The sequence below is a fragment of the Apis florea genome, unplaced genomic scaffold (genome assembly GCF_048593485.1).
Source record: "Apis florea isolate Af1SG1 unplaced genomic scaffold, ASM4859348v1 contig_2293_pilon, whole genome shotgun sequence".
Taxonomy (NCBI): domain Eukaryota; kingdom Metazoa; phylum Arthropoda; class Insecta; order Hymenoptera; family Apidae; genus Apis; species Apis florea.
The window spans coordinates 521,529-535,047 of NW_028256554.1; the positions used below are offsets into that span (position 1 = coordinate 521,529).

General features: G+C 42.4%; 1 protein-coding gene across 3 annotated transcripts in view; it reads right to left on the reverse strand.

Annotated features, from left to right (window-relative positions):
- LOC100871287 (A kinase anchor protein 200) overlaps positions 1-13,505 on the reverse strand; it is a 49,891-nt gene extending 36,386 nt beyond the window's left edge. For 2 of the 3 annotated variants that reach the window (XM_086903681.1, XM_086903677.1), the window contains exons 1-2: positions 13,294-13,490; positions 12,920-13,120 (exon numbers count right to left, since the gene is read on the reverse strand). The gene's annotated coding sequence lies outside the window, so the exon portion shown is untranslated. Of the gene's footprint in view, positions 1-12,919; positions 13,121-13,293 lie in introns of all 3 variants that reach the window. The other variant, XM_086903679.1, reaches the window with a different exon arrangement.
- Positions 13,506-13,519: the final 14 nt, after the last annotated feature.

Sequence of the window (13,519 nt, forward strand, 5' to 3'; positions counted from 1 at the left end):
TCGCGACGACAGGAAATGAAAACCGGCTCTCTTCTAAGGAGAGTCGACAACGGTACACCGGCGGGTTAATATATGGCGAACAGAGAGAGGCGATTTCCATGATAACGCGAGTGTACGTCCATAAAGTGCGACGAAAGGAAGGATCGATCTCACAACAAGATTCCTCTTTCTTTCTTTCTTTCTTTCTTTCTTTCGCGCGCCAAAACCTCGCGTTACAACCTCGATACGACTTATTAATAAACCTTTACCATTACGTATTTCGAATTATCTGATAAAAGTGTTCTCCTCTTATCTTATTCGTTCGTTTTCCCGCGCGATCGAAATCGTACCCTCGACTTTAAAATCGAGGAAAGCGAAGGAATGCAAAGGGAGGATATATACGCCGCGTACGAATATAGCGTGCAATAGACGGCGTCGATTCTCGTATACGGCACGTTCATTGCCGGAAACGGAAGCTCCACCTTAGTCGCTGACTACGACAACGTTTGCGTACACACCGCTCGCAAGAATGTCGCGTCGGTTACATAGCTGAAAAATCGGATCGTCTGTCGGAGCAAACACGTCCGATTCCATTTCATTGTGCCGGAATTAAGTCGTAAGTTTTATATTATAATCGTTCGATCGAGAACGCGCCGTCTCTTTCTCTCTCGCCCAACGAATGAATCGAGAAGGTCAACGTCCAGATGGAATATCGTAATTCGACGAAAATCCGATTGGGCGCAAGGCCACGAGCCTTCTTCTATTAGATCTCTCCACCCCTCTCGTTTATTAAATGCTCGCTACGTTTCCTTCCATCTCGATCTTATCGAGAGTAACGACGAACAGGATCGTTTTGTATATGAAATTTTGGTCGAGGATCCAGTGGGGAGGACAGAGTCGGTGGAATAATAATAATGTTTTTTCCGGAGGAGGAAAAAATCTCGCAGAAGGGTGGTGATGGTCGGAAAGGAAATGAAGGACGTAATTACTCACATCCCAATCACGAACGATCCAGAATCGTTCCATTGAATCGGGTCACGAGTTGGGCGTTTGAAAGGCGACCAACAGCCGCCAAATATTATATTATTGGACGCCGGTTCCGGCGGCCTTAAACGCACGGATCGAGAGAGCGGACCTGACATTTTAATACGTTTAAACCTCGACTTCCGAATAAAATGGTTGGCCGCACGAATCCCTCGCATCCGTCGGAACTGTGGACGGCTGGCGCCCGAAATTATTTTCATTTCGCTTTTTCCAACGAATTCGAGGAAATGTCAATTCTGTCTTATGTCTCCTCCCCAAGTTTCTAAAAGGAACGAGGATAAAATCCGACTCCTCGATGCGAAACACGCGCCAGTTACACGATGGAATGCACGCGATTAATTAACATCCGAAATTCCTTTACGAATTCGAGCAACGCGTGGAGCAATGACTTCCTTCTAAATGGACATACCATTGAGACCGATTTAAAATTTTCCCCATATTTTCGTTTACGATAAAAACGTGATGATGAGTTCGTCCATTGTGACCCAAGAGACGATTTCATATAAAGGGTAAATTACGATTAAAATTTTTAGTTCCGGTAGTTTAGCGATGCTTCCACGTCGAAGTAAATAAAACGGAACGACTTCGTTCAAATGGATTTCATACGATGAGTGTGTCAATTATTAAAATTTTCATTCGCGAAATAATACGTCGATCGCGAGCCAAGACGGTCCTCGATTTCGATTATACGATTAAAATTTTCCGATATTTTCGTTTACACGCGAAGTGATGTAAATTCGAAATACGTGTGGAGTAACGAATTCGTCCAAATGGATGCGTCGATTGTGACCTCGATTGTGACCGATTTCATACGATCAGTATGGGTGTGCCGATTATTAAAATTTTCATTCGCGAAATAATACGCATAGATACGTAAAACGTGAGGAATAATGAATTCTTCCAAATGGATACGCCGATTGTTACCTAAAACAGGAAAATCCTCGATTTCGTATATATACAAGATGTGTGCCAATTACGATTAAAATTTTCCAATATTTACGCGCGAAATACACGAGATTCGAAACAAAACTGTTCTCGAAAAACTTGCGAGATATCTAAATTTCTGAAAATCGATACGAGGTTCTTCTCTAAGGAAGGGAAAAAGTCGTCTCCTCCAATTACGAAGGATACAAAGGTGAGCGAATATCCGTGCGACAGCCACGAGAATTACATTTAGGGTGGGAAGTCGCGTGTACGAGGAACATTTAGGGAGAGGCATAACTCTCCTCTTTTGTCGCCGCCAATTAATTCCGGGATCCGGGTGACGCCAACCGGTCACGCTTGCGTGCATTCATTATGATAATTTTATCGATAAAAAAGAAATTTTATCGCGAAAAAGACACGTTCAATGGCCAAATGTCACTCGTAATCGATCCAAATGACCCTCGCGCGCCAAGGACACGCGCCCGCGTCCATTTAAACCGCGCTCGAAATCCCGAATGCGAAACACTATCGTCGTCGCAAGCGTTTCTTAATCGATCGAAAGTTGGATCGTTGTCAAAAGTGATTCGAAACGCGGCCTGAAAACGTGTTGTAAGAGTTAAAGGAAAAATCATGCTCCTCCTTATTATCGTCTTGAACACGCGCAGCTTTTCCCGGGAGGGGAAACGAGACTCGGTAAAACAGTAGCCTGGAATATCGATCGAACGAATATCGCGAAGACTAGACTTCGCCTAATTGGCGAGGAAGGGGAACAGAGAGAGAGAGAGAGAGAGAGAGAAAAGAGCGAGAACAACGATTTCAACGCGGTGTTACATTCGTTCGAAGAAGAAAGGAAAGAAGAATAAAATTATCGTTTCGAATTCGCTAAAAGATTTTCTTGCTCGAAGAGGAAAACGAAAACGTTTCGAAATCGCTCTCACGTAATAAAAAAAAAAAAAAAAATGGAGAAGGGATTATCCAGCAGCGCGACGTTCGAAAAAGAAAAAAATAAAATCGTTAAAATCGAAAACAACCCGCGAACAATTCTTTCGATCCCGTGAAAAAATTCCAACGCCGCGTTATTTTCGAGAGTTTGAAAAAACTTAGAGCTTGAAAAAAATTCCAATATTCTTCGTGGTGGTATCTGCCGATAACGCGACCTTGAAACTCGTTTTATCTAATCGTCTCGAACGAACTTTCGCTTCGAATTTTCACATAACTCGACGATTACTAATTTCCTAATCGTGCAGTTTCGTTTCCTTATCGTTCTCCTCGATCTTCCCTCTCCCGAAAAACGTTTACGATCACGTTACGATCGAGGGAAGGAAGAAGAGGCATAAAGAAAGAAACGTATTCGTCGAGCAGAAGACTACTCCGCGCGAAACAACGTTCTCTTCGAAAGAGAAAGCGAGTGTGCAGGCTCGTTTCTTCCGCGATAGAGAATTGATTCGAGGCGAATTACGGGCGAAGGAAGGGTCGGTCGGTATCGATTTGGATGATTCATGGGGGTTCTCTGGCCACCACCCCCGCAATATTCCAACCCCCATGGCTTATCCCCCCCGGATACGGAGGGACACGAAAGAAGACTTGGCATTTAGGGGAGATACGAGGTTTTTTCGCGGAAGAAAAAAAAAAAAAAAAAAAGAAAAAAAATCCATCGATCGCAGTCGTTCGAAAGGGATTTTTGAAACAAAAAGCTTCCTCCTCCTTCTTTTTTTTTTTTTTTTTTTTTTTTTTTCGTCCAAATCCATCCGTCACGGCAAAAATCTCGTCTCGAGATCGATCGAGATTTTTCGGGCACCGGTACAACAGGTTTTTGGGACAAATCCGGACTACACGGGGAGGCACACGCGTGTAGCATGCACGTAGCACATCTGGCCACAGATTCAAGGCCGGACAATCAACTTTGTATAGAACCTCTCGTGGTGTTCGCGTACGTGCACGATATCCAAGGACAAACGCTTTCCCCAATCGCGTTATTTATAAATAACGCTTGTCGATCGAGATCTAAGAAGCGAGCGAGCGGAGGAATTAGATTCGAAGGGGAATTTTTGAAAGGATGAGCTCGTCCAGGAAAAAGTTCGAATAGGAAATTCGACGGCTACTTTATATACTATACTGTTTATCCCCGTTTGTAAAAAAAGAAAAAAAAAAAGTAAATATACGCAAAAGTGGATGTGTTTAAAGATGATAGCCGAGCAAAGTTTCCCGCTCGAGGGGTTCCCGATAAGCGGTTGTAAATAGCAGGAACTAAAACTTTTCTTCTACGAAAGGAAGGAAGGAAGGAAGGAAGGAGAAGAAAAAAAGATCGATCGCGAAATCCTCCTAGGCCGAAACTTTCGGCTCGATATCCCTCCACTTGTGTTCCGGTATCCTTTGGCTTCGGTATAGCGTTACCGCAAAGGTGGTTAGCGTGCCAACGTTCGGAGAACAACTGGCTTTAGCAACCACCCGCGCCTTCGCTATTCAAACGCTCTTCAACCAACAACAATTTTCGAAAATAATTTTCTCTCCGGCAAATGGGCGTTGAAACGACGTAAAATAAAGCTGGGGAAAAATCCGTTCGAGGCGTTACTCGACACTCGCGATCCTCTTTTGGCTTAATCTTGCGAAGATGATCTGCTGCACACGTTGCTATCACGGTTTTTAAAAGGATAGGACACGCCGCGTATCACAACGGATACGTTGGAAAATATGATCAAAATGATGATCGAATCGAATTCGAGCAAAGGATATTTCCCCACGAAACGAGATAACACTTCGCGAATACACGATGGAAAATTCTTATTCGAGAAATAATGTTTCGTAACGTTTTGACGAAAAAATGCACGCATCATGGAATCAAACGTTAAGGCTAAACGATCCAGATTAGTCGACCTAAGAATAAAAGTATCGGTTGGCTCGATTCAAACGGCCGTAAACTGAAGCGCCACTGTGAGAATAAGCGGAGAGCGAGAAAGAAAAGTACAGCTCGAAAGTAAAGCTTGGTTTAAAAGTTAAACCGTCTTCCAGCAACGAGATCAAGCGTTAATTCGATACTTCCTGCTGGCTGGACGAGACGAGATTTTTCTGCGAGCATTTACTGCAACGAGGTTCGCGCGAAAACTTTACATTCCATTGATAATATCGATCGAATAATGTCGATTCTCCTTAATTAGAAAAGGAATCGATCAGGTGGATGGAACGTGTATATATATATATATATATACGAGAAGACCAGGAAGCGAGGGATTTGGAAAGTAAAGGAGGGAAAGAAGAGCCGAGTCGTTCCTACCTGCGCGCGAGATTACGCATATTTGTGGCTGAAAGGACCGTCAGGGCCAACGGATCGAGCAACCTTGCGAGCAACCTCCATCCACCAGGTATACACGAGCGAAACGCGCCGGGATAACCGGTTTCCGCGATGTACGTTTGTCGAAACGCCTTAATTACCAGGACCTCCGCTCGTCCTTTCGTCTCTCTCTCTCTCCTTCTCGATCCTTCGAGCACCGCAGGGACGTATACGCGGCGTACTATACCGAGACGACCGTTCCTCAACTGGGTCATCGCCGACTCGTTTCGAAATCGAGTAACCGCATCGAAACGTATTACAACCGATACACCAACCCGATAACCGCTCTCTTTACCTTCTAAAAAGATACGTTTTTTTCAATCGGCCTCGCCCAACAATCCGATCGCGCGTCACTTTTCAAATTAATCGATAATCCGACACGGATTTGATTATTAATCGAACGAGGGAAAGAAAGAAAAGAAATAATAATTGATCTTACTAATTACAGAGTAAAACGCGATTCCGTTTTCTTGAAATTATAAGCACGATATATACGGTTATGCTTTGTGAAATCGTGCCGCACGAATAATGCAAAACAACACGCGTATGAAATGATGATGATGATTATCCGTCGTGTCAAATATTTATTCTCCGCGTATGTACGTAATACACGCGAAAACTGTAAAATCGCAATATCCATTATATTATCTGTCGCGGGATTATAAATAACGGGATTGAGGAAGATCGAAGAAGCGATATTGGACGTGAATAGAAGAGAAATAGAATAATAAATGGCGGAAAAGTGAAATGATAAAGGACAACGAACGAAAAAACGGATGTATCGTACGAAGGATGGCCAACGTTGACCAGGTCTCGCGGAGAACCGTTTTCTCGGCAACCGTTCGACCGTACCTCTCCCCGCGCCGTCGTAGAAAACGGTACGATCCTCTCCTCTCCGCGCCGCTTAGCCCCGTTCCCTTTTCCACTGTTTGCCAACCGCTCTATTCACGCGCTCGGTACACACGAATACTGCGCCAGAGATTATCGGCCGAGTGACTCACTCGGGATAGCGCCGAGCCGACTAATCCGTTCGACTATCCGCCACCTAGAACGAAGATACAATCGCATTGTGCGAGACAACGAATTCCGAAAGATTCTCTCTCCTCGGCTCGCGCCCGTGTAACGGTACAAATCGACGGTCGTCTCGCCACGGAGAGCGAATTCGATCCACGCATCTCTCTTCTCCCGCCGCGTATCTTAACGGCGTAGGTCACTGAGGTCGCAAACAAAAACACTCCATTACCCCGTATCTTTCTCTAAGAGAAAGAAATTACTTGGAGAGATACACTCGTTCTACGTTTTCGAAAACACGTTTCGATCTATGCGAATGTCGTGTTCGACACACCGTTGAAACGAGCCGTCCAATGAACAATCGAATCGGACGATATCGAGACACCCGATAACATTCCACCTAGATTTATCGGCGAAGATAAAACTTGAAATCGAAGAAAACGAGAATCCTCGCGTTTCGCTTCGCTGTCTAGGAAGATAAGAAAGAGGAATTTTTGCAAAAAAAAAAAAAAGGAAAAAAGAGGTATTTGACAAAGTTCGAGGTTCGGCCTAGGCACGAATTTACGTGCAAAATATTTCTGCAAACTATCTGGTGATCGGAGTCGCGAAATGTCAATACGACGGCGGGTGGGGGAAGGCGAGGAGAGTGCGCGAGAAAGAGACAGAGGAGGGAAGGAATAAAAAGCGCTCGGGCGGTACAAGTTTTAAATGTTGCGAGCACAGAGGATACACATTAGGCGTGTCTCCCCTGAACCCTGTACTCAACCGAGCATAGCGAAACCGGAACCTGAATATATCGGTCCCTTCCATCCCGCTTCAGAAGCTAGCTTCGAGCGTGGAAATGGAAATCCGCCCGCGGACGGATTGTCGACCGATCTTTTATTCCCGATTTCATTCCGAAAAATTTTCTTTTTTTTTTTTTTTTCAAATTTTAATTCCTTTCGCTTCTCTTCGCTTTCCCATTCGAAACGAGACGAGAAAGGAAGAAAATTGCATCTCTCTCTCTCTCTCGTACGTTACGTTACGTGCTCTCGCGTGCGATACAGCCTTAACCTTAACCTCGAGCGCCAGTACTATTTTAACACTACCACGGCGCAGACCGTTTTTGAAATTCCGTTCAGAATTTCTTATTGACTTTTCCTATAACGTAGACACAACCCATTTTTCAATATTCGCAACTTTCTCTTCATTGTTTACTTTACGAATCCAATTAGCTAAAATCTCTTTCTACATCAAGATACAAATGTCTTTTTGCAACGATGATTTGAACCGCTCGTGGCATGAAATGTCAGGTAGGTTTGGTGTTAAAGTCTAGTTTCAACCGGACCGTGTAATTCCCCCAAACAACGAATCGGAAGGAATCGAAGGAAGGAATCGAATGAAGGCAACCCCCATGAGACTTGTCACCCTCTTTCTGGAAGGTTTAACCTTCACCTTGAACACGCCCTCTAGCGCGCCAACTATTTTAGGGTAGGGCGTGGTGGTAGCCTAAAAGAGAAACTGTGGCCGCGTTCTTAAATCTAATAACAACACGTTTCACGTGAGGTGAGCGAGTTGATCGAGTTAAAGCGGGCACAAAGGCACCGAGACATCGCGCCATAATCGTGCCATTGTACTCGCGTTTAACCACTCGGTCGTTTATTCATTCGCGAGGAGGAGAGGAGAGGAAAAAAAAGAAAGAAGGTAACTAACGACGTCCCACGGTCGCGCGGAAATAACATCGTCGGATTAGCGTGGGTGTTTGACAATGACTCAGAACCGATTATCGCGACGAGTTCGTTGCCGCGAGAATTCCCGTCGAAATATCGAAGGATCATGGAATTACGATCCATTTCGAAAAATTGTTCGTGCAAAAGTTTTTATATATATAGTCGGTTTCCAAAAACGTGTTAACGAACGTGCAATAAGAAGAGCGACCATCGAGGGCCTCGGCGCGTTGCTCGAATTAACCGATTAACGTAATTAACGGTAATTAATACAACTTCGATATTTTTTCCACGAGTCTAAACGAGTATATTTATTGCTTTACATCGTGATTTTTTTTTTTCTCTCCGCATTGACACGGCCGAAATGAAAAGAAGGGAGGAGAAAAGCGGAGAATGGTTCCGTTATCGCGGATTTTCCTGTCGGTTCGTGGCTCGTCAACGAGGACGTGGCTTAATCCATTATGTAGCTACCGCGTTGACTCTTGAAGGCGGCTTTTCAAGCGTCGCGCACACAAAGACGCGCCTCTTCTGTTCATCCCTCGTACGGGCAAACAGTGATATTACCACGGTCAACAACAACAATGTCGTCCGCAACGATGGAGGGCCGCATAAAGTTAGATTCATCCATATCCACCGATTTGCAAAATTCGAACGAACCGTTTATCGCTGTGACCGAATTCAACATCTCGCTTCGAGAGCCTATATCTCGAGTTATGCCATACCATCTTTGAGATAAATTGCGGGTGATGTATCAGGCTTAGAGGCGAGGAAAATGAAAATTGTCGGCAGAGAGAGAGAGAGAGAGAGAGTTAAGAGGACTGGAGAAGCTGGCTAGGAAGTTTTGATGATGAAGTATACGGGATCGGGATGGAGGCATAACTAGAGGGAAAGAGAGGAAGGGCGAGGCTAAGCCGAGGTAAGAATGCGGGGGAGAGAAGAGCGTGGAGAGTAGGGCACGGATGGTGAACAGCTGCCAGAGCCTATGGTGGCCGTTTTGTGTGAACGTGCCCCCATAACCCCCATACTCCCCCTTTCCCCCTCCCGCTTACGCACTCTCCCCCTCACAGCCATTCGAAGCCCTCTTGTATACAGTCATCCATCTATCCCTTCGCTGGCTCCCCGCCGCTTGCAAAGCGATAAAAGCGCGCTCACGACCCACGTGCAAGTGCATGCTAACTGGTCTACTTGATCGATCCGGCTCCGAAAATCTCCAACGTTCGTTTCGAACGGAAGAAACCGAACGAGAAAATCGAACGTGAATTTTTTCTTCCTCTTCCATTCGTCGATCCTTGTCTTGGAAAATCGATGGATGGACGGGCCGAGTTTAGAGAATTTTGAGACGAGAAGCATTTTTCTTTTTTTTTTTTTTTTTTTTCCGCCACAGGGACGAGATAAAGAAACGAAATGAAGCAGCAACCGGAGAGTTTTGCTGATGCGAGTGACGCAATAAATTATAACGCGATATCTCGGCCGGTGTGGAAGGGCAGAATGTCGGCGAACACGATGGAAGCATGCAAGAAGAAACATCGGAGCGCGTCGTTTTGTTCGGCAACGGTAACATTGTTGTAACACGAGAAGATATTGTCCACTTGACAACGGAGCCACGGCTTGGAAGAGAATCACTCTGGGTGCACGTGATGCCCAACCGATACACGCAGTCTCTACCTTTTCGTTCTGCCTTTAGAAAATCGTCAACGGTTCTCGATTGTTCGATCGACGATATCGCAGTGTCGCGCGCGATTCCGTTAAAATTTCGCTTTGGATTGTAGTTAGATAGGAGAGGAATCCCGTGCGACGATTTTGTTAAATAATCGCGAAATAAGAACAGATAATGGGACAAATGACGAATGAAGCGAAATATTGACCGAGTCGAAAAATAACCGAGCGATTGTTTCGCGTATCTGGTCGATCATCCCGTTAAATGTTCTTTCTTTTTTTTTTTTTTTTTTTTTTCCGCCCCTCTTTCACATCGCCCAAATTCCAAATTGAATTTAAAACGATCGAAACGTTTCGTAATGTTGGCCAGGTAAGTAGTTGGAGAAGGAGAAGAGGAAGAAGACAAGAAAGAAAGAAAGCAAATGGAGAAAAAGAAACTGGATATAGACGAAAGAGAGACTTGAGAGGGAGAAAGAAGAAGAGGGGAAGTAGCGAAAAGAGACGATGGTGGTGGTGGTGGTGGTAGCGATGGTGGTGGACGTTTGAAATGGGCGAACGAACGGAGGTTCGAGAAAAGGCGGTCCTCGAGGCTTCTTGTCCCCGACGTTTAATTTCAGGCAGTCCGAGAAGCTCGTAACATCTCTGCAGTGTTTAACATCGAGAAGAGGGCCTTGGGAAGAAGATCAACCCAGAACCAGTTCTCGCGCCTTAAACAGGCGGTTCTCACGCATTTATAGCCCTTCATCACGCTTTCCATTCGACCTAATTGCCGCGATTGAGCCCGTGAGAACCACTGTTTCGCCTACCGAAAAATTGGAAATCACGCTTAAAATCGAAGTTAAAATTTCGGTTATCAATTTTGAAAAAAACGATCGATTATAACGAGCAAGAAAGAAAAAAAACAATCATCATATTTCCACCAAAATTGTGCCGACTGTATAACAAGAGGACAAGACGAAGCGAAAGAAACAAGAATTAAATAACATCAATCGTGGTGTGAACGATAGTTGAGAATTACTGACTCGAGATTTGACGATTGTTTCATGATCGATAATACGGGTGTATAATACGTATATATGTAAAAGAATGTGACTTATTTAATTCGAACGTTAATGAGTCGCTCGAATACTGTATTTGACACATATCTAGTACGTTCGATTACACGAACAGCGAAGAGCGCGAACTTTCTTGTCTTTTCTTTTTTTTTTCCTTTCGTATTATTTCGTTACGCGATTCCCGCGTCAGCGTGTGGACGTGTTTCGAAAGGTAAGCCGGGAAACTGGAGTTTACGCTAGCGGATCAAAGAAAGTCAATGCCGTGACGTTTCCACGAGCTTTTTTACGGTATACTCGAAATCCCGTTATACGCGAGATTTCGCCTCGACCGCGGTGAACTATTTAAAAAGGAGCGACAAAGCGTATCGAAAGAGGTCGATAACCGGCATTCGATACGTGGAATTTAAGAATCGCAAGAATTCGACGCGAGCCAATCTTTTTTTTCGTATAAAATAATAATAATTTCTGGACGAACTTTCGTTGTGTGAACTCATCATAGAATAAAAGGAAAATCGATTTCTGTTCTATTCTGGAAATCGTGTTAATAATATTATATTTTATTTTATTCTCTATGACCTACGATATCGTTCACGGTTAAAGAAAATTAAATCGTAATATCAATTATTATACGTGCGTGTAAATGAAATACTAGATCGGATTATCGACTATCGTCCGATTACTCTACATAATCGAAATAATATTTAATACGATATGTTTAATAGTTTTTTTTTTTTTATCGTTGCTTCGATTTCACCTCTGATTCCCTCGTACACGAGAAAAAAAATAGTACTTTAGGTTGGCGATACGAAAGTCATCAGCGAGGAGAGAGAAAAAAAAGGGACATATACCGGGGGTAGAGAGGATACTACTCGAATAGGAACCGGAACTCGCACTTCGTGCTCGGAATTGATTACACGATTGCACATGTACAGCTGTGCATATGAATCAGATAAAAGAGTGTCGGGGGAGTTAGAAGAAACACGATGCGCGAAGAGAGGTTATCGTCTCCGTCATTGATTTCTTCGTCGCACGAAAATAAATCTCCATATCAGGGGGAGAGCATATACGCGCTCACACGAGTAGGCAAACAGAGGCAGACGCTTTTAAAACCGCAGAGACTGATCGAATCGAAAATCATCCAACAAGAATAATGCCTCGAAGATGATCCTATCTGACGTGATCGCTAAAATCCAACATCTCTAGATTTTCTATCTACCGAGCATCGCGTGTATTATATTTATTAGCCATATCTGTTGCGAATCTCTTGTTCTGCGATTAATTAATTAATTGATTGACGAAAAAAAATTATTGACATTGGGATGGAACAATTATGTATATATTTCGAATCTTAAGTAATAAATTTAAGTTGTTTTTTTCTTTGAAAAAACAAAAAATAGAAAAAAATTCAAACAAGAGAAAAATTAGATTTATTTGTACTTATATATATAACCAGTTCGTGGAAGAATGCTATCTTTTTCCAACAATCACTGATCCGTAACTCACTTTGACCTAGCTAACCTTGAATTGATCAACTTCGTGTCGCATATTGTATTAAGAATGCGAAATAAAAATACAAGTACCCAACCACAATAAATAAGACGAGTTCATTCTGACGACCTTGTATTCTGCTTTGAGAATCTTTCGCTTCGATACAATACACATCTCGTATCTGCACGTTCATGAAAGAAACGTATTCTACGATATCGTAATATCACGAAATGAACAATGGGCAATAGAAGTTAAAGAACTCTAACATAAAAATATTATTTATTTCGACTAATAACCATATTGAAGACTTAATATTGATCCGATATCGGTTTATATATTTCTTCTATCAATTCCCAATTACAAAATGAACTGCGTAAATTGGTAATGTCAGATGACGCATAATTTGTATCGAGGCAGGCAGAAATTTGACGCTGTCAACGAGAACAAAATTTTATATTGGGATCGTATAAAATATATCGATTTGGAAAATCAAAAATACGAAAATATATAAAATTTCAAAATTCAATGAAACAAACTAAAATATGTTCGTTCAAAGATTACTACTGACCCACGTGCTACGAAATACATTTTCATAGAACCGGCGTCACCCGGCGAATCGTTGTTACCAAACTTTTGATTCATGATCGAAGTAATGCAAATCAACGAGTAAAAAATATATTTATCGGTAATCGAAAGGCGTTTAAAATTATAGAAAACTTTTCACTTACTTTTAACGATGAAATATCCTGGAAAAATCTGACAGAATACGGATCCCAAGCACTTGCAACAACACTTCACTCGAGTATGCCGGTCACTGCGCTTGTGCGTTTAAATTCACTAACCTCGACAAAAATACTACCGCCATCTTACGCTTTAAAACGCCAACTAGTTTATCCACAAAGCCCGTTCACAAAGGGACGGTTAAATTTCTGTTTTTATTTATATCCAGACGAGAAACAAAATAGTAGTTAATAATTAATTTCAAATACATAACCGACAATTTCTTTTTAATTATAATACTTATAATCATGAAATATCTAAATTATATATATTTTTGCTATATCACTATATCAATATAATATTTATAACCTTAAGTACTTACGCATTACGATTCGAGATGCTGGAAATTTTTATTAACTGTTATTTCTCTTTAATTGAAATCATTTTTAGAACTGTTATTACTTGTAAACTTAATAAATAAAATATTTTTACATATCACAAATAAGACACAAATAGAAAAATTGATATTGAATTCTGTGATTATAAATACATATTTGGTTGTCATAGAAAACAAAAAAAAAAAAAAAATGAAATCTAATTAGTTAAAG